Source organism: Pipistrellus hanaki (genome assembly GCF_964339955.1).
Source record: "Pipistrellus hanaki genome assembly, chromosome: 2".
Lineage (NCBI taxonomy): Eukaryota > Metazoa > Chordata > Mammalia > Chiroptera > Vespertilionidae > Pipistrellus > Pipistrellus hanaki.
Genome location: NC_140504.1, coordinates 28,549,889 through 28,570,159, shown reverse-complemented (window position 1 = coordinate 28,570,159; position 20,271 = coordinate 28,549,889). Strand labels below are relative to the sequence as shown.

Below are 20,271 nucleotides of genomic sequence, written 5' to 3'. Positions count from 1 at the left end.
ATACTTTGCTCCTGCAAGATTCTCATAAGTTTAAATTATGGGGATGTGCCAAGACTTCAGGTCTGGATGCTGGTCCAAGGCAGTAATGAGCTTGAACTAAGTGGTCTTACCAGGACTGTCTTGCCCTAGCCAATTTGGCTCAGTAGATAGAGTATCAGCCACAGAAGGGTCCCAGTTTTTATTCCGGTCATGTACCAAGCAGGAGGTACCAATTGATGCGTGAGCTGTTTCTCTCTCTGTATCTCTTACTTTACTTTCCACTCTCTCTAAAAATCAAAGGAAAGATATCTTTGGGTGAGGGTTAACAACAACAAAAGATTGTCCAGGCACTGATCAGTCATTTTTTTCTGGGAATAAACTAGCAACTCTGAGCTAGAACCCAGCTTAAAGGTAGATTTGAACTGCTCTATCCTAGGGAGGGGTTACCAGTCAGCCAGTATTCTCCTCAAACACAAGTCCTGTGAATTTGTTTCTGGGGGCAGGGAGTTACATTTCATTAGCTCCCATATATTTTTAAGGGCTTGGAACAAAGATCCAAAAATTCATGTAGGTGCTTTCCATACAAATCAGCCTACTCAATGCATGTTAATTCATTCTCTGATGAGACCAAACGTGTCTGGGTTGTCACCATCTAGTCATATTTTAACCACATAACATAGCTCTGGGATATTCAGCTTAACAGAACCAATGGGAAATATAAGTCTTGTGCCTTTCCTGTTCCCACTCCAACGGGTAATCTGCCCAACTGACCTCACAGATACACACTCCTCCACATTTACAGAAGATACCTCTATTCCACAGGCACAAATCACAACCTTCTTATTTTCTGAAATTTATTTTAACAGAGGTGAGAGAAGAACTCTCATTTATTGAGTCCCCAATATGTATCCAGCATTATAGTAGGCAATTCAAGATCATTATTATTTCTAATTCTCATAACAGTCCTGTGAGGAGATCATTTCCAACTTTAAAAAAAGAAAGGCTAAGGGAAATGAAATAACCCAAGCTCACATAGACTGGAATTCCTGGTGGGTCTTTACATCTCAAATCCATGTTTCTTCCACTTATAAGATGTTGAGAATCCAAAGAAAAACTTGGCCTAGGGAAGCTTTGAAGGAGGAGGTCTTGATTTTGTTTGTTTGTTTGTTTGTTTGTTTGTTTTTTGTTTAGGTGAAGAGAAAAATTCAATCTCTCCCACCCTTTCTTTCCAATAATGCAAGTGGGGAGGGAAGTGGAAGAAATTTAAGAGCAGCAAGAGCTCAGGTGAGGAGGGCAGGAAGCAGATGTGAGTGGCCAGTTGTCCTCAGGGCCAAGTCCAACAGAGGAGGGGTTGCTGACAGATGCCTTCTCAACACACCAAACACTGCAGGCTTGCCTGGTCCTGCTTTCCCAAGGCAGAGAAAGGCTCCCATCTCTGGCCCCCTCCATCTCCGGACAGCCTGAGCTACTGAAAGCCATATTCTGGACGCTCAGTAGGCCAGGGAGGGGTTGAGAATGGCAGATAGCTTGATGTGTGGTGTGTGTGGTGTGTGTGTGTGTGTGTGTGTGTGTGTGTGTGTGTGTGTGTGTGTATGTGTGTGTGTGTGTGTGTGTGTGAAAGAGATGGTGGGGGGTGTGGAGGGGTGGAGCTTGGGCTCAGCAATGTGTGTGTATTGGGGGGGGAGGGGGGTGGCCCGCTCACGTGACTTCAGGAAGGCGGAGACAGGAGAGCCAGAGAGATGACAGGCAGGCCCCAGGCAGAGGAGGGTGGGGGGGCCTCTCTGAATAATTGAGGAGCTGTTCAGCAGCCGCGGCTGCCTCCAGCCTTCCTTTGCCACCAGCGCCCCGCATCACAGTGGGAGAGAGAGAGCCCGGCTGTGAGTGCGGACCGCCAGCCACCAGTCCTGGCAGCCAGTCCGGCAGCCAGTCCATCGCCGCCAGCCCTCAGGTGAGTGCAAGTCCCCCTGCGCCGCAGTCTGTGCCCCTGCGCACCCCCTGCATCCGGCTGGACCTCCGCGGACGGGATGATGATGTCTCTGGTTGAATGAGCCAGGTAGCCCACGCCACCGGGAGGGAGGGAGGAAGCAGGAACATGGCGAGGAGGTGGAGTGCTGAGACCCCGGGAAGGGGTCCCCTGGAAGGAACAAGGACCTGGGTCGGGGTCTCTCCCAGTCTCTGGCCCGGAATGGGGCCCGGATAGCTTCCAGCGTCTGGGAACGCGGGGCTCCGACTCCCCAAGGAGCTGCCAGGCGGGGCTGGGGCAGATGCAGCCTCCCGGCGGCCAGGGAGAGAGGCAGAGGAGGGAGCCACGAGCAGCAGCGTCCGGGCCGCTCGAGGCTCCACAGACGCCGGCCGGGCCCCTCTTTTCCTTCCCGTGTTGGCGCACGCCCAGCTCCCGCAGCAGCTCGGTTCTCGGCTCGAAATGAGCCCACGGAAAAGAGAGGCTTTTCCGCCGCAGCCCGCGGGGAGGGCGGGACAACGTCTGCCCTTTTACCTGCGAGCAAACTCTTCAAAGGGACTCCGGCGGAGCCCGGTGCCCTGAGCAGGCCGGTGCGCTCCGGGGACATCTGTCCCCTGGGAGCCGTGACGCGCCAGGCGGGCAGCGAGGAGAACGTGATGGGAGAAATGTGGGGCGAGGAAGGAGAGGGCAGCCCCCGGGAAAGGATTCTCACCCGCACTTATGACCCCGTCAGAGCCTCCTCTCTTCCCAAATCTCCAAGCACATCGGTTTCTTACGAATCCAGGGGGCCAGAGTAGGGCAGTGTGGCCTCGCAGGACGCAGTCCCGAACTCCTCTCCGCGGAACCCTCCCACCCTATCGGGTAGGTATTTAATATTGTGGTTGAAGAATAAAATAAAAGTCCCAAATGACTAGAAGCGAAAGGGAGGTCAAAGAAAAATGGGGGGGGGGGGGGGAGAGAAACGGGAACAGCAAGCCTGCTCCTGACACTCCTGACCCCACTACCTGTGCAAAGCTTGCTTCGTGGAGATCTTGAACTGAGAGGTGCAAAGGAACCGGCTCTGGGGGAAAGGTTTCTCGCCCACCTCTGGAGCCAGTCACCGGCCAGAATTGGAGAAGAACCATAAAATGATAACTGGCCTCTTCCCTCCTCCATCCCCTCCTATGGCAGGATAGCCCCAGGCAGGAGCCTGGGCCTCAGAGCCCACTGCCTTTGTGGGCGCTGTCCGCGGTCCTGAAAGTTCTCCGAGGCGGGGAGCTGCCGCCTCCAGAGAACTGGTGGCTGGCTCACCGCTTGCCAGTATTTCCCTCACGCAGAAACTACTGCGTTAGAACCAAATAAAAGGGGTCAGGTGGAGCAAGCGACTTAGAGAGACGGTCCCTTTGCTTTCCTCGGTTAGACGAACAAGGAGCGGATGTTTCTCGAGGGTCCAGCTTAGCTAACTTCCGATGAGTATAAGATACGTGCTGCCTCTTCTCTTTCCTCCACTGCTCAGTGAATCTTTCTATTGGTGGCGTTGGAGAAGCAGTTAGGAGTGCTATTCTAATAATCATTTCTGTGGCTTTGAGGAATCAGAAAATTGTGAGGTTACCCAAAGGAAGAAGCTGCATTAACGGAGAGACTAGGCTGTGGGCTATGGCTTTTTTCTCTGTTCAGTACCCTCTCTCCCCACTGCAGGCTGTTTACATTCTGTAGATAAGGTCTCTAAGCATCCCTGCGTGTTTGTTGCTGTGACTAGTGTTTTATATTATGAGTAAGATGGGGAAATAATGAAGCAAATTTAGAGAGGTAAAATTAAGAGAATATTTATTGAACACATATTATCTGTTGGGTAATATCTCATTTAAACTGCTAACCATAAATATCCCAGAGATTTAAAACAAAAACAAAACCTTGAAGTTGGGCATCTCAAATCCACAAGTTGAATTGAAATTCGGGTCTGCTTAACTCCAAAGTCCAAATTAATTTTCTTGGCTTCATTTTGGCATTTGGCTTTGGATAGCTATTATTGGGAAATATAGCAAGAGAATGTCAAAGGAGAAAGGACTGCTTTATTTTTCACACACATTACTCTCTTCCAACCTTTGCCTCTTTAATCTGCTCACCCACCCATTGTCACTCACTCCCACCCTTCCAACTGCTTTTGTGCATACTGCTTGAGATAACACTGTTCACACAAGTTGAGCTTCAAGATTGCAAAAACAAATCAGAGGACTAACCAGCAGGCTTGCCTGAAAAGCAGCAGAGATAGCTTCAGGGAGTCTGGAGGACTAGAGACCACTGACTATTTTCATAGTCAGAGTTTTAGGGCAGGAATAATCTTAAGGTCATCCAGTACTACAATTTTCCAAGAAGGGGTATTTGGGGACCAGAAGATGGCCATTAGTCTACTCTAAATCATGTGAATATAAGGATTGGAACCTACTTGACTTGATTCCAGGACCAGCACCCTTTCCACTATTCTCCTTATGTCTCAAATACTCTTCCATGATGTCTCCCTTGATTATCTTTGACAATAATATCACCATCAATGAACTATACTCAGTAATATGCCACAAATACAAACATCTAAAATACAATCAGCCCTCTTAGCTACTTTTTCTTCCTATTCTTTCCCCTCTGGCCTCACTATTCCAGTGTTGCCTGACCCAATGTACCTGAGACATTTGACCCACTTTCCTTCTAACAGTTCTACCTATGACAGCATTTAATAAATGGGATGGCAGTCTGGCATTTCGTGCCTTTATGTTGTCTTTATTTCATCTTTTATGATCTATTGCCAATAAAATAATTTTTCAAAAATTAATTACTTTAAGCAGCTTCCTATATTCTCATAGGGATTTAAAAGATGTCTTTAAAAGATATAGGCAGAAATAAATAATCATTATAAGTGCCAATATCTACCAAATGCTTCTGCGTGATAGGCATTATGCTAAGTTCTTTCATAAGTAATTTTATTGAATCTTCACAATTCTGTCAAGTAGATAATTCCATTGGAGGTGATCCTAGAGCTTTAGTCCACTCTCATATACAGCAGAACCTGATGTCCTATTCATTTCTTTTTGCTTCTATTTCAGCACACAGTAATATCTCACTTTCTTTAATTGAATTTTTGTAGCCCTAGTAATTACATTGGCAAAGAGAAAAATTTTATATTGAATTGGACAGTTCTAGTCTGCTTCAAATATGTAGAGTTTAGAAATTAAAATTCAATTCAAATAACACTATTCTACTTTTATTCCTTAATAATTACCACAACATATCCCCCCATTTGTTATCTTTTACTTAAAGATTCCCATATGCCTTTTTAATGTGCATACCAACATTCTGCTTCAAAACCCTTCTGAATCAATTAAAGCATAACTCATAATTAAATACATAACTTCTATTGTGCTAGGTTATTTTGCAAGACTGCTGTTGCTGGGATGTTCTGGGCCCTATGAACCAGAATCTTAAATTAACCAGAGCTACTCTGTTCCATATGGTAATCACTAGCCACATGTAACTAAGAATTCAGTTTCTTAATCACACTAGTCATAATTTAAATTCTCAGTAACCATATATGGCTATTTGACAGTGCAGATATAAAACATTTCAAGCACTGCAAAAAGTTCTATAGAACAATGTTGCTTTAGAAAGTGCTAAAAACATCCTTACAGCAATTGAGAATTTGGAATTGGGAAACAGACTTGGGACTTTGCTTTGAAACTTCTGCCAAAAAAGGAGAAAAAGACACATGTGCCTAGAACATTCCCAGAAGCACAATGATGCTCAAGACAATAAGGCTAACAAAAAGAGCACATGTGTCATTGGAGAAGCTGGTGACCTCTGGGGTTTGCTTCATATGGATTTTAGTTTACCAACAGAATAAAATATTCCATAGATGGGTCTTGTTAGTTTCCTGAATTCCATTTTAGAAATAGTTTGAAAGTTATTATATAGAATGCAAATCCATATATATGTAACAGCATATATATATGTATATGCATATGCATATGTATATGTATATGTATATGTATGTGTATGTGTATATGTATGTGTATATACATCTTGTCTTAGTAAGTATAGTATGATAAATATGGAAAGAATACAGGACTTAAAGTTAATAGTATGTGTGCCATTTACTACTTGGTGACATTATAAGACCCTATAGAGCTTAATTTCTTTATTTGTAAAATGTTGATGAGAATTGCTATACCTATCTCAAAGGGCTACAAAGAGACTCAAAGTATAGGTATATAAAAGTACTTTGTAAGGAGCATGGTTGAATCTATAATGGTTGATAATTTCATGTACATGGTATAGTAGAGCATAAAACTGTAATAAACAAATAGGGTTGTGTTAACTAAATGCATTTGTGAATGTTTAAATTTCTGGTATAAATGTACTTTGCTTTTGTTGTCACTTTTTCATTGAAAAGTGGAATGCCAAAGAAAATACCATTTGCGTTGTTGAGATTTCTGGTTGGTTAGGTTCTATGAATTGAAATATTGTTTGTGGTTTAATTTATTTGTCCCTGGACATTTCCTTTATGATTAAAAGAAAAAAAAACACCACAAAACACTAAGATGTCTCAGTAGGTCTGAAACAGCTTTTTCCTTGTAACTAATAGTTTAAGTTGACTGTCAATAATTATCCTGCAACAGTAATAGTTTAGAGAAAATATAAAAAGTATTATGAATATTCCTCAGTATGAGTTTAAAGGAATATTTTGACTAACTACTAATTGAGATGAGTTTCTACCCATCTCATGAGTATGGCCAAGGGCTCTAGATTCTATCTCTAATTCCATGAGCTCTGGCAGGTTATTTTCTTTCTTAAAGACCTAGTTGGCCTACCTTTAGCTGAGACATACTCTCAGCCCTGATGCTGCTCAAGCATACCATTCTCAGGGCTGTGTTGCTTATGGAATCATATTACTAAAGGAAAAATTAGTGAGATTGTCAACTCTGGCCTCTGGTGGATCATGTTGGCATTAGTAATAAACACCTTTTGTTGGGAGTCATGGTTTATTTATTTCATGGAACTTATCTCTTGGAAGGGCCTGGATTTTGGAAAGGGGAAAAAATTCATTATCTCGGAGCTGAAAAGATTTTAATTTTTCCTGTCTTTACTTCAAGTGATTTCACTGATCTTATAACCAAGGAAATAAAGAGAACTGGTAATGTGGCTTTGAAACGATGGCTGTAGCATGCATTCATTTAATCAATAAAATAATTGATTTTATTGGCACAGAAATGTTGTGGTCATGGGGTGTTTAAAACTCCTATAAACTTGGCTCATGGTGCTCAATTAATATTGGTTGAATTTGGACCATTGTTCCAGGTCAGCTCATGCCATGCACTCATCTAACAAGAAATGAATATTCCCTGCGGCATTTTTCTTTAGCAAATAAAACAGGAGACAAACACAGAAAGTCGAATCTAACCCTGACAAACACTCTTAGCCCCTCTGGGAACATAGGCTGTGATGGTTAAGAAAGACTGCATCTGAGAATTATATCTTGCTTCCCTGCTCCAGGGAACAAGAGCTGTGTCTGCCCAAGAGTCTTGCATTTGACTGTGATGAGACAACTTCATAAACACAATATATGAATGGAGCTGTGTTCTATTTTTCACTTTTACCTTAAAGAGGTACTTATTTCCTGGAGAAAGTATTTGATTGGCCTTCATGATTGTTGCAGGTGATTACTATTTCTAAATTCAGAAGGAACTTACCTTAGAATGAAAGCACATGGATTAATTAGAGGAGAGCTAGTGACATCATAGTCGGGCAGATCACAGGATATTGTCCTTTTCCAGGGATAATTGGACCTCCCTTTAAGAGTTTTAACTGGTGATTATTGACAAAAATGAAATAAAAATAGATTGTTCTCTTCTAGCAAGTCAATAAGCAAATGCCTGGAATTAACTGATTCTCATTTGCCAAAGGCAAAATATTCCAACCCAATAAACTGTCCTACAAATGAGCAAGCTGGTTTCCATGGCCTGTTCATTTCTTAAATTGCCTTTCTCTTTGTTTTTAATAATCAGCAAGTTAAAAACAATTAAATCCAGGTGTTTGAACATCCTAATGACAAAATGGTCTTCATATTGTAAAGACATAAATGTTCATTAGGGATTGTATTTAAACAATATATTATTGTGCCAATATTTTAACAATCACATAACCCAACTCTCATTTTACAAACAGAAATCAAGATTAAGAACAATCACTCAAGTTAATAACAGGCAGAAATAAGACTTCAGCCTCCTCTCTTGCAATCCATGGCTCTTTGCATCTATCTTTTAACATCATGCACCTGTTTATTCGGCATAAAAACTTTAGTCAGCGAATTTAACTTCTTCCACCAAACTTTTACCAGAGCTGCTAGGAGTAGAAAAGTAGATGTTTTTGGATTTTGGATTATTTTCCTTTGCACTTTCAGGTAAACCAACTACTGGTTAAGGTAAAAATTTCATGGATGTAGCTATGAGTCAGAAGAAAAGGATTTAAAACCCCAGAATCCTTGCTGCAAGAATTGGGGCAAGGATTTCACTCCTGTTATCTTCATCATCTTTATCTCTAAAATAAGAAATTTCGATTAAGTAGTGTTTCAGATCCTGCAAGCTATAGCATTCTATCATTCTATAAAATGGAGCCAAGAATGTGAATAATTCATACTCTGCCTCATTCAGCCCAAATAATAAAAAATAAATTAAGGTTTTTAGTTTTTATGTTATTACTTATTTATTGGAAATTCTGACATTTCTTTCTAGTATTTCACCCAGTAACAATAATGATGATGATGATTAGCTAATACTTATTTACATTTACTATAACTCTATAATGTTGGTAATGTTATTATCCCCATTTTACAGACAATAAACCTGGACCTGAAAGCAGTTAAATAATCTGCCCAAATCTGTACAGCTAACAAATTTGTGCTTTTAACCATCATGCTACTACACTGTCTCTTTGAAAATCACAGATTTCTTAGATAACTGGTGTGTGCCATTTATAGGCCACTTAACACACAAGTCCCTTCTCTGGGGGATTTCCATTTTACCTACATGTTCTGGCTAGAAGAGCACTCCTCCACTGAGAAATACTGCTTGGAGTAATGTGCTGTTAATTTCCCAAAGGATGTGAACAGAGAGAATTTACTTCTGGTCTTCTCCCCCAGTGAAATCTAGCCATACTCATCTGAGGTCTACAGCAGCTCAAAATCAGTACTGGACTTCCAATAATTTTATTGAGAAGTAAAATATGGGGTCAGAGATCAATGGTTTTCAAACTAGCCCCCAGAAGTTTCTATAAGAAGCCCACTCCAGCCGAAACCAGTTTGGCTTAATGGATAGAGGGTTGGCTTGGGGACTGAAAGGTCCCGGGTTCGATTCCGATCAAGGGCATGTACCTTGGTTGCGAGCATATCCCCAGGAGGGGGTGTGCAGGAGGCAGCTGATCAATGATTCTTTCTCATTGATGTTTCTAACTCTCTATCTCTCTCTCTTCCTCTCTGTACAAAATCAATAAAATATATTTTTTTTAAAAAAGAAGCCCCCTCCAACTCATTAAGCTCTCTGTGCTTTTATCCAGAGTTATTCCATCACGAACAGGGGCTGTAAGACTATTCCTAGGGGGCATTTGTAAATTTGGGGAGCTACTTGTAACTGTCACAGAGACATGGGGTAGGCACTTCTGGCATTTAGTGTTGTGGGCTCAGGTGTCTGCACAAGGAATTGTCTTGCCCAAATCACCATTAGTGATTCTCATAGATCATCTCTATGGTAACTTCTAGATCTGAAGTGATGTAAAAGACCTTCAGATCTTCAGATATTCTATTGTCTTCCCTGGGAAGACAGGTAGAGACAGTTTGATTTTTCTGCTTTTTGGGGGGCTTCAGTGACCTAACATGGGTACAAGGCAGGAGAAAAGGTAGTTGGTAGTTGGCTGTGTAAAGCTGAGGAGGTAGTATCCAGTGACATCTACTGGATGTCTGTCTGCCAGGAGCATGTGTGATTCCAGGGATGGTTGGGACTTGGTAAGTCAAGGGGTCTGTGAATTTTTTCCCTTGACGAGCATGCTACTTTATTTCAAACTAGAGGCACAGTGCACAAAATCCATGCACTCAGAGGGGCAGGAGCCCAGCCTGCACCCTCTTGCAGTATGGGAGCCCAACTGATGGCTTAGGCTCTCTCCATGTGAGGAGCAGGCCTAAACCATCAGTTGGACATCCTTAGCACTGTCATGGAAGTCAGAGAGGCTCCCACCACTGTCGCTGCTCTCACCAGTCGAAGCCCAGTGAGCATCTGACCCCTGGTGGTCAGTGTGTATCATAGTGACCAGTCATTCCACAGTTTGGTCGATTTGCATATTAGCTTTTTACTATATAGTTTTATTGCATTATTTATTAGTATTACAATTGCAAACCTACTTTTGCCCACCCCCGTATACACTCAATGCTGTCACTCAGCTGGATTTTACCAGAGAAAGCAATGTGTCCATGGCTCCCAACATTTGATAGTGGAGCAAAGTTCATCCGAAGTTCATTGTAAGTGGCAGATTATTAGATTCATAATCCCAGAGACTTGATAATTGGGTGATTGGATGAATTTAAGTAAGATTGGGTTATTTGATAAATTTAAGTAATTGAATACATTTAAGTAATAACTAAGAAAATGAAAAAAGACAGCTCTCAAACCATTTCTGCTTCAGGGGCAAGGTGGTTTGCCTGAATTGATCAGCATGGTGCATTTGATTTAGTATATACAAAATTTACAGTGATAGATACTTTTAGAAAACCAATGGAACTCATATTGTCTTCTGAGGAATAATTTTAAGCCAAAAATAGGTGATGTTTCAATAAAAATTATATTGAAAAGATAAGTAAGGGAAAGGGAGATAGATCCAAGAACTGGCGTCTCAGGGAGGACTTCATAGGGTTGTGGTTGTCTCACAGTCTAGCCAGGCTTATTAGGTACAGAAACTCTATCCTATCAGTTCTATCAAAAAGTCGTGTAAAACTCAACCATGCTGCCCCAATCCTGAGAGGCTGCCAATATAGTCACGTGCAATGGCGGATGCTTGTGAGTGTTGCCCAGGTGATTCCCTTCCTGGTATTAGGATAGTGAAAAAACCAAATGAGTGACCAAAGATGACCTGTGAGCACCATCAGGACTGATGTAGTTTGACAGTCTCATGTACTGTGCCATCCAGGCTGCAACAGAGACTAGAGAATTCTCCCAAATTCTACCCAAGAACTCTTGTCAGGTTACTGGGATAGCTGAGCCCTTCAAATAGTGTCTTATTTATTTCCCCTTCCTCTGGTGTTGGAGAAACTTTGGCAAATTCTTTGGGAAGATTTTGGAGACTCTTCTAAATATGCAGTTTGTATCTACTGTTAGGATATTCTTTTAGACATGTTATTACTTCTTAACTCATGACCTATCTCGTGTTAGTTACATGCTAGTCTCCTTTAGGGAGTTCTGGTAGATGCCCCAGTTTAACAACTTATCATGAATAAACCACCCTAGTGGTTGGATTCATTTCTGTAAGGGGAAAATCTCTTGGACTTTGTGCTGATTCTATTTATTTTATCTTATAGGGTACCATGATCTGACTTTGTTCTAAGAGACTGGGGTCTAGTTTACCCTTGTCAGAAATCTCTGAGTGTGAACACCGACATTTGAAACTGTAACCATTAGTCACTCTCAGAACAGAAAACATGCATGGAGTGACTATGACTCATCCACAAAATGTCAAAGGAATCAAAGTCTGCCCATCCACAATTTAAAAGTTTTTTTCTAAAAACTAGACAATATAATTGCTCTGAAAGAGGCCGAATAACCATTTGACTATTTTTATTTTTCCCTTGAGCTGATGGGTTACCCTGATTCCAAGCAGGCACAAACTACACAGACAGCTTGGGACTCATTTTAAGTTCTTTCCTAGTCACACAGACTTTGACACACTTTCTATTCCAGCATCAGAACACAGAGGAAGAAAATATCTGAATGAGTATAGGCTGTCTTGCCAGAAATAAATTCCTAATTCAGACAACTAAAATATGCCACTATAGAACTTAACTGTCAAAATAGAAGCAATACTTCCCTGTTTCAATACTACATTAGTGACTAGCCTGTTCTTCCTTCCTGCCCCAAGTCCATCACAAACTACAGTTATAAATAAATACTGTGGTGCCATCACAGTACACTAAGAATCTGAGGAGAACTGCCAATTAAGCATTACGATGTTATCTCTTTACATGTGATTCCAATATGACAAATTGGTGCTCTTCTTAAACTTTTTATTAATTGGTTAGAGAGAGAGAGAGAGAGAGAGAGAGAGAGAGAGAGAGAGAGAGAAAGAGAGAGAGACATCAATTTGCTGTCCCACTTATTTATGCCTTCATTGGTTGCTTCTTTTTAAAAATATATTTTATTGATTTTAGAGAGGAAGGGAGCGGGAAAGAGAGATAGAAACATCAATGATGAAAGAGAATAATTGATTGGCTGCCTCATGAACGCCCCACACTGGGGATTGAGTCTGAAACCCTGGCAAGTGCCTTGACAGGGAATCAAAACACGACCTTCTGGTTCATAGGTCGACACTCAACCATAGAGCCATGCTGATAGGGCCATTGGTTGCTTCTTGCATATGCCCACAGCTGTCATATCAGAATAATACTTTAACCAACTGAGCTACCCAGCCAGAGTGTGAGTGTACTTAAAGTCAAGGATAACTATATCATAATACTTGTGATAAGCACATCTCACATTTACTCATTTAATCCTCTTAAGTAGGTATTATTATCTCAATACTACATATGAGGATTTTTTTTAGTTTAAATGATCCAAGATTTCATAGCCAGACAGGGTTATGGTCAAAATTCAAATGCTGTGCCAACACCAAAGTCTGCCCATCCACAATTTAAAAATTTTTACTGAAAAAGACCAATCCTAATCTATACTAATAAAAGGTTAATATGCAAATTGGTCAGAATGCCCTCACAGTATTGACTGAACAGCATGCTGCATGGGGCGACCAGGCTGGCAGGGGGCTTAGTGAGGGGCAACCAAACAACCGAACAGCAGGCTATGTGGGGTGACAAGGCTGGCAGAGGGCGCAGTGAAGAGCTACCAGGCTGGCAGAGGGGAGTAGTGAGGGGCGACCAAGCTGGCTGAGGGGGACAAATGGAGGTGACCAGGCCAAAAAGAGGGCAGTACGGGGAGACCAGGCTGGCAGCGGGGAGGCAGTTGGGGGTGACCAGACCAGAAGGCAGTTAGGAGGGTGATCAGGCTGGCAGGGGGGGCAGTTAGGGGCAATCAGGCAGGCAATCAGATGAGCAGTTAGGAGCCAGTGGCTCAGGATTATGAAAGGGATGTCCAACTGCCAGTTTAGGCCTTATCCTAGATAGTCGGACATCCCCTGAGGAGTCCCAGATTGAAGCAGGTGCACGCTGGGCTGAGGGGAGACCCCACCCCCCTCGTGCATGAATTTCTTGCACAGGGCTTCTAGTGTATCTTATATGAGTGCATGAATAGGAATTACTTGCAGCTTTACCTTCATGGCCATATTGGAGGACTGGACCCAGAGGTCCAAAGGCTGAGTATAACTCTGGGCAAGTCATATCTTTTCTAGGCCTCCATCTAAGAAAGAAAAAAGAAAGAGTGGCTCTTTTAAAAAAATATATTTAGTTATTCATTCAACAAATATGCTAAAAACTAAAGTTATAATGGGGGGAAAAACTAAAAACTATTAATAAAAAGAGGAACCACTATTCAGGATATTGTTGCTAAAATAAAACAATACTAGAGGATTGCATTCAAGATTGGTTGTTTTGGTTTTCTTTTTCTTTTTCTTTTTCTTTTTCTTTTTCTTTTAATGTGTTTATTCATTTCAGTGAGGAAGGGGAAGGATGGGAGAGACAGAAACATTAAGGATGAGAGAGAATTATTGATTGGCTGCATCCTGTATGCCCCACACTGGGGACCAAGCCCGAGACCATGGCATATACCCTGACCAGGAATCAAACCATAATTTGATTTCCTCACTTTATTATTCCTCCCTACATTTATTGTTTGTGGTTTTTTTGTTTTGTTTTTTCATTACTTTTCTGATGCTCTATTTTTCCCCACTTCCATTCGTTCATAGGTCGATGCTCAACCACTGAGCCAGACCACCTGGGTTGATTTGCTTTTCTTAATCATTAAAGTGATTTGAATTCTTCTCATATAACTGTTAAATAAACAAAATTACAGGCTCAATGAGCCAACAATGCAAGTTACTACTTACAAAAACAATGATCTAGATCTTCAAGGTTCCTGTGAATGGATTCTGTTAGGCAAATTTACCCTAAATTGTCAGCAACACACACTGTATCTCTAGACTTAAAATAAAAATTAATATTCTAGAACATTTTGTATTTTCATTTGCCTACAGGAACTCATTATTTTAACCAAAGGCTGAGATTGTGTGATTAACCCAAAGCCAGAACATATTTCAGGAAGACTAAAAAGCTATAATGGGAGAATGATGGCCAAAGGGATATTTATTAAGCAAAATAGAATGGGGATTTGAAAGTAATTTGAAAGGTCATTTTGTTCAGTTTAAGAGAATTCTAAAGTTTAATTTTGCTGATTAACTAGAGCATATTAAGAAAAACTTTGAATGAGAGAGTAAAAAAAATAAGTCAACAAACAAAGGAGGGAGAGGAAATTGCATTATTTTTTTTTAAATATATTTTATTGATTTTGTACAGGGAGGAAGGGAGAGAGATAGAGAGTTAGAAACATCGATGAGAGAGAGTCATCAATCAGCTGCCTCTTGCACACCCCCTACTGGGGATATGCCCGCAACCAAGGTACATGCCCCCGACCAGAATCGAACCTGGGACCCTTCAGTCCCCAAGCTGACGCTCTATCCATTGAGCCAAACCAGTTTCGGCAGGAAATTGCATTATTTTTAATGTACTTTCCCTTAAAGGGGAGAATTGAGGTGGGAGATGCTGCAGGAGCATTTTCTGGGCAGTGAGAAGAAGTGAAATGGACTTCTTTCCCTGCTAATCAAAGTTTTTACCAGTTGAAAATAAGAGGTACATCTTACACATAAATAATTGGCTCTTTCTCAGCTCTGAATCATTCAATTTGGCCCCAATTTTCAAACGTCACTTACAAGAGGCATCATCATGAAGCCATTAACTAATGATCTCAACTTTGCCAAGCCTAGAGGTCTAATTTATAATCAGGAAACTATTTGGATTTTTAAGGTGATTTTCTCCTCTTAAGACAAGGGACATCAAGCCTCTCCTAGCATAAGACCAAAACCAAAACAAACAAAAATCCTGGGACTATGGCCTCTACCTAGCAGTGTGACCCTCGGTACATCTTTTGGGTTTCCTTTTCCTTTTCCATGAAATGAGAGTGTCTGGTCCAATTATTTTGTCCAGTTTCAGCACCTGGGAGTGTACTTTTTAGTCCCTGCATGTCTCCTTCACAGGGGTCAGGAGCTAAAATCTTAGCACAATAAACTTCTAACAACAGGAAGTACCACTTCAGAGGCTCTGTAAATGACTCAGAAAATAATTCTGTTCTCCAGAAGAACTTATAATTTATATGACTGCGATTACCCACTAGTCAGGCTGGCTTAGGTAACCTTCGCCACTGTTTATTCCATTAGCAGTCCACTTCACACACTCTCAGTAGAGAGAAAATTACACTCAATTTTTTTGTCATCCACATGTTCAAAGGGGTAGTGACTCAAAAAGTGAAATGGGAAGAAAAGATTACACACCCACACACACCTCTTATGTGAAAACGTTACAAGAGTGTTAATAGGAGACAGAGCTGGAAATACTTACTGGCAAGGATTCTTTATTTAATTAAAAAATCACCAGGATTTCTAAATAGAGGGTGTTTACAGTCTATCAGAGATTGAACTTGATAGAGAGATAGATACTAAATAAATCCAGTGCTGATTAAATGCAAACCAAAACCAAAGGAGGGACATGCGTTGTTTAATGTGAAAATATGATCTTTTGTTTGTGAAAGTTTGCTTCACACACAATCTTTAGGAACTGGTGTTTATTGAAGTGATGTGAGTTTATCTTTTGTGAGACCAGGGGCACATTGGTATGAATCAATACAGAAGGCCTGGGTACAGGTGGGTGAAGGAGGAAAAAGGGAAGCGGAGTAAGATATGAGTGAGCCCCATTGCTGTTTGGAATGGCATCATGATGGTAAATATTGTATTGACTTAAAAAAAAAAAAACACAAGAAACAAAAACCACCTGGAAGGATTTTGCTAGAAGAGAGGATGACATTTGATAGATTTTTTAAAAAGTTAAACATTAAAAAATGAAGCTTTGTCTAAGCCATCTGAGATATCAATCAGCATGTGAACCATTAAAGGGAATTTGACAAACTAAAACAGTATTTCTTGTAGGAAGGTTGGCAACCAGACAATGCCAGAATAAGAAACATTTCCCAGAATGAATCGGGAAATTTTATTACTGCTTCTATGATTTACCATGTACTTACTCCCAAATAACAACACATTATCAACAATACACCCTAGATAGCCTTTTAGAATGTATATCACTTTGCTGCATGGTATCCATCATTTAATTCTCATCACAACACTGTAGGGTGAGCAGAGCAGATACACTATTCTCGTTTTGTAGACAAACTGAGGTTGAGAAAGGTAAAATGTTTTGCCTAAAGACATGCAATCTTTCCACAACAGATTTGTCTAAAACCCTGGACTTCTGATTCCTGGTTCAGTGATTTCATCACAGTATCACAATAGGATCTGAAGTTTATAGTCTCCCCAACTATACATACCGGTTCAAGTGGAAAATAGTATGTATATTTTTTATGAAGATACACACATAGCAATTGCCCACAATGGGGAGTTTGTGGATGCAAGAAGCTTGCTAGGTTCTGTATTAACCCCCCAAAAACAAAACACCGATTATGACTCTAAGGAGCTGACTTCTTTGTGGTCTCAACTGTGGAAGGACTTAGGATCACAAACTGTATTTTCAGAAGTAGCATTATCACCAATTAAATCTCAGAGAATAAAGAGCTAAAAGCATCAGAAGGGGCATGTTCTTGCAAGTGAGAATAAAGAGCTAAAAGCATCAGAAGGGGCATGTTCTTGAGAGTAAGAAGAAGGGTTGGTTATAAGAGCCAGGAAAGGGTACTAATTTTGAAGACTTGGATTTGAAGATGCATGCAGGAGAGACAGTGGATATAGGCCTATGGAAAGGGGGGAGTTGGAACTGATACCCTCTAGTTAGATTCAGGACCCTAAAAGGACCCCACTCTCAGTGAAATGAGGGACTATAAGAAACCTACCCATTGACCTCTGATCATCATGGACAAGAAAGTCTTGCATAATAAATCAAAACCTCAAGCCTTTCCATGAAGGGTTTGGAGTCCAGAGTCATACTACTCACATGGTATAAAAATCCAAACACTGAAGATTTAACATAAAAATTGAGCCACAAATACCTATGAGTCATCTGATTTTTTTAAAATGTAAAACAGCTCTAAAAAGATACAGCACTTCCACAATCCAGGCCAGATGGGATGTTCAAGAGAAGACAAATCCCACTGATTAGCTCACAATCAAAAAATTGTAAAACATATAAGGATATATTCATGATTCAGAATGAGTGAACACAAAGAACTGGAGGTTAGCTTCCAAAACCTGAGGTAACCAAAAAATCTGAAGGAGACTAGAAATAGGTAAATTTAAAAGCAATTAAAGAGCTAAAAGAAAGGGGAGAAGGAAATCACACAAAAAGGATAAGATGTCATAAGAGAGAGAAAACTGGTTTGAAAAAGAACAAATTGAATATTTAGAAATGAAAAATATGGTCATTGAAATTTAAAACTTAAGCAGGAGTTTACACATAGCTAGAGAGAGAATCAATGAACTAAGATAGATTTAAGGTTCTTGCACAGGATGCAGTAGAGAAAGATAAAAGAGATATAAATATGAAAACACCATTAAGAGAATGAATGAGAAGGCCACGCATTTTCAAATAGACATATCAGGAAGAGAGATCAGAGAAAATATGTAGACAACAAAGTTTGAAAATATAATTTCTATGAAATTTCAAGACTTTCATAAGTATATGAATTCTCGGGTGTATGTATAACCACCCATTCTCAGCAGGATAAATAAAAATAAAACATATCTAGACAAATGTAATAAACTTCAGAATCCTATAAACAAGAGGAAAAATTTTAATGTACACCATGAATATAAAAAAATTACCTAGAAAGGAATGACAGTTGAATCTCAGCACACTTCCCAAAAGCAACAGCAGAGACCAGAAGACAACAGAAGAGTATGTTCAAAATGATGGGGGAAATGAACGTCAATTAGTTTGCTATACACTCTAAGAGTAAGGCTGAGATAAAGACATTTTTTAACAAATAATGAGTTAACCACTAAGGGGCCTTTAATGAAAGAACAAGTAAATAATATTATTATAGAAGAAGGATATTGAACCCAGAAGAATCGTGAACAAATAAAGAAATTTGGAAACTTGTGTGCAAACAAGTTTTTACTTGCCAGAAACACACAATCAAATAAATAATTAGGATAATGACCATGGCAGTAGGGACTTAAAAATAAGGTGAGAATAAAATAATAGGCAACACTAATGTTGAAGAGTGAGGGAAATTACTAAGAGCAAAGGAAGTTAAAGGTACTTGTTTCAATCAGAAAGTAGCCAAAGATATTGACTAGCTCCATATTTTAAGTCAATAGTTAAGGGTAACGAACAAAAAGAATAGATTGTATGACAACCACATTAGTAGAAAGGAAAATCTATTCAGTACTATAAAAAAATAAGAAGAAGCAAAGAAAAAACATGGGAAATACACAACACAAAATAACATAATGGAAAGAAGTCTAAATATTCCAGTAATGCAATTTTAATGTATAGGCTAAAGTAAAAGATTAATTGAATACAACAATGTTTCATTGGGTATTAAAAACACTGTCTAACTACGCTCAGGATTTCCTTCTGTTATTAAGAAGAACTGCAAATGCTGGGCCACTTTCTGCTCTTGCTCTTGTTTTCCATGAGCCAGAATCTTGGTCCATTGAATGCAGATTATGAGGGTCTCTGTAGAGAGGCAGTATTTGGTTTTCCCTTGGGGAAGAGGCTCATCTCCCAGTTAAGTGATTTCTCTTGGTTTTAGAATCAGTCGTTTTTGAAAGACACTGGCTATATTAAGTAAAGAAAATACAATACCATAGCTTTTTTGGGGGAGGAGGGGTAAATTTCTCTCCTCAGTATTTTTATTAAAAAAACTAGAGGCTTGGTGCACAAATTCATGCATGGGTGGAGTCCCTTGGGGTGGCCTGCAAGGATCAGGCTCCAGCTCTCACCCCCAGCCTCACAGCCCCACAGCTCAGCAGCCCCGCCTGGCACCCCACCTTGGCCTGGCACCACCCGCTCACCTGTTCCACCATCCTGCTGTGGTCCTGCTCTCATCAGGGCCCATAGGGGCCAGCAGTGACTCCACTGCCACCCACTATGTTCCACACTGCTCCCTGGTGGTCAGCACACATCATAGTGAGGGTCGAACTCCTGGTTGAACTCCCTAATTTGCATATTAGGCTTTTATTATATAGAATGGGTGACTTAAAGCTTTATCCCATCTAAATTATCTCCTGAAACAAACTACATTAGCTGTCAGGGTGGAGAAAAACAGCACTGGAGGTCTATAATTGCCGTATAATTTTAGCATCTTCATTTTAGGTCCTTTAAGCCAACCTTCATCAGAAAGAAAAATCCTTTTTTTCTTAATTGTAGGATTCTGCCAGCAAAATAAATGCAATAGTTTCAAGTCTCTTTGACACCATAGTAAAATAAACTTAGAAATTTTTTTTAAAAAAAAAAAGAAAAGAAAACCCACAAACCTGAAGAAGATATCTTCAATGCATACAACTAATGGAAGATTAGTATACATTATGTGTATTTTTAAATATCTACAAATGTATAAGAAAAGAACAAACAACAGTAGAAAATGTGCAGTGGTTAGGAACAAGGAATTCACAGAAAAGAAAACCTGTATGGTCAAATAACACATGAAAAGACTTACTCAGCTAAATGAATAATCAGATACAAATTAAACCCACTGAAGCATGTTCAAACCTATCATATAAGCAACAGTTTTAAAGTCTGATAACACTAGGTGTTCGTGAGGATGTGCAGAAGCAAGAAGTCTTACACTTGCTGGTTGAAGTATACACTTCTCCAACCACTTTAGGAAGCAATTTAGGCAATATCTAGTAAAGTTTGGCAATATCTAGAAAAGTTGCTAAGA

The 20,271-nt window shown here is 40.3% G+C and overlaps 1 protein-coding gene across 3 annotated transcripts in view; it reads left to right on the top strand.

Moving 5' to 3' along the window:
* The first annotated feature begins 1,706 nt into the window (after positions 1 to 1,706).
* SLC7A14 (solute carrier family 7 member 14) overlaps positions 1,707 to 20,271 on the top strand; it is a 107,453-nt gene continuing 88,888 nt past the window's right edge. For all 3 annotated transcript variants that reach the window (XM_084874121.1, XM_084874120.1, XM_084874118.1), the window contains exon 1: positions 1,707 to 1,927. The gene's annotated coding sequence lies outside the window, so the exon portion shown is untranslated. The remainder of the gene's footprint in view (positions 1,928 to 20,271) is intronic.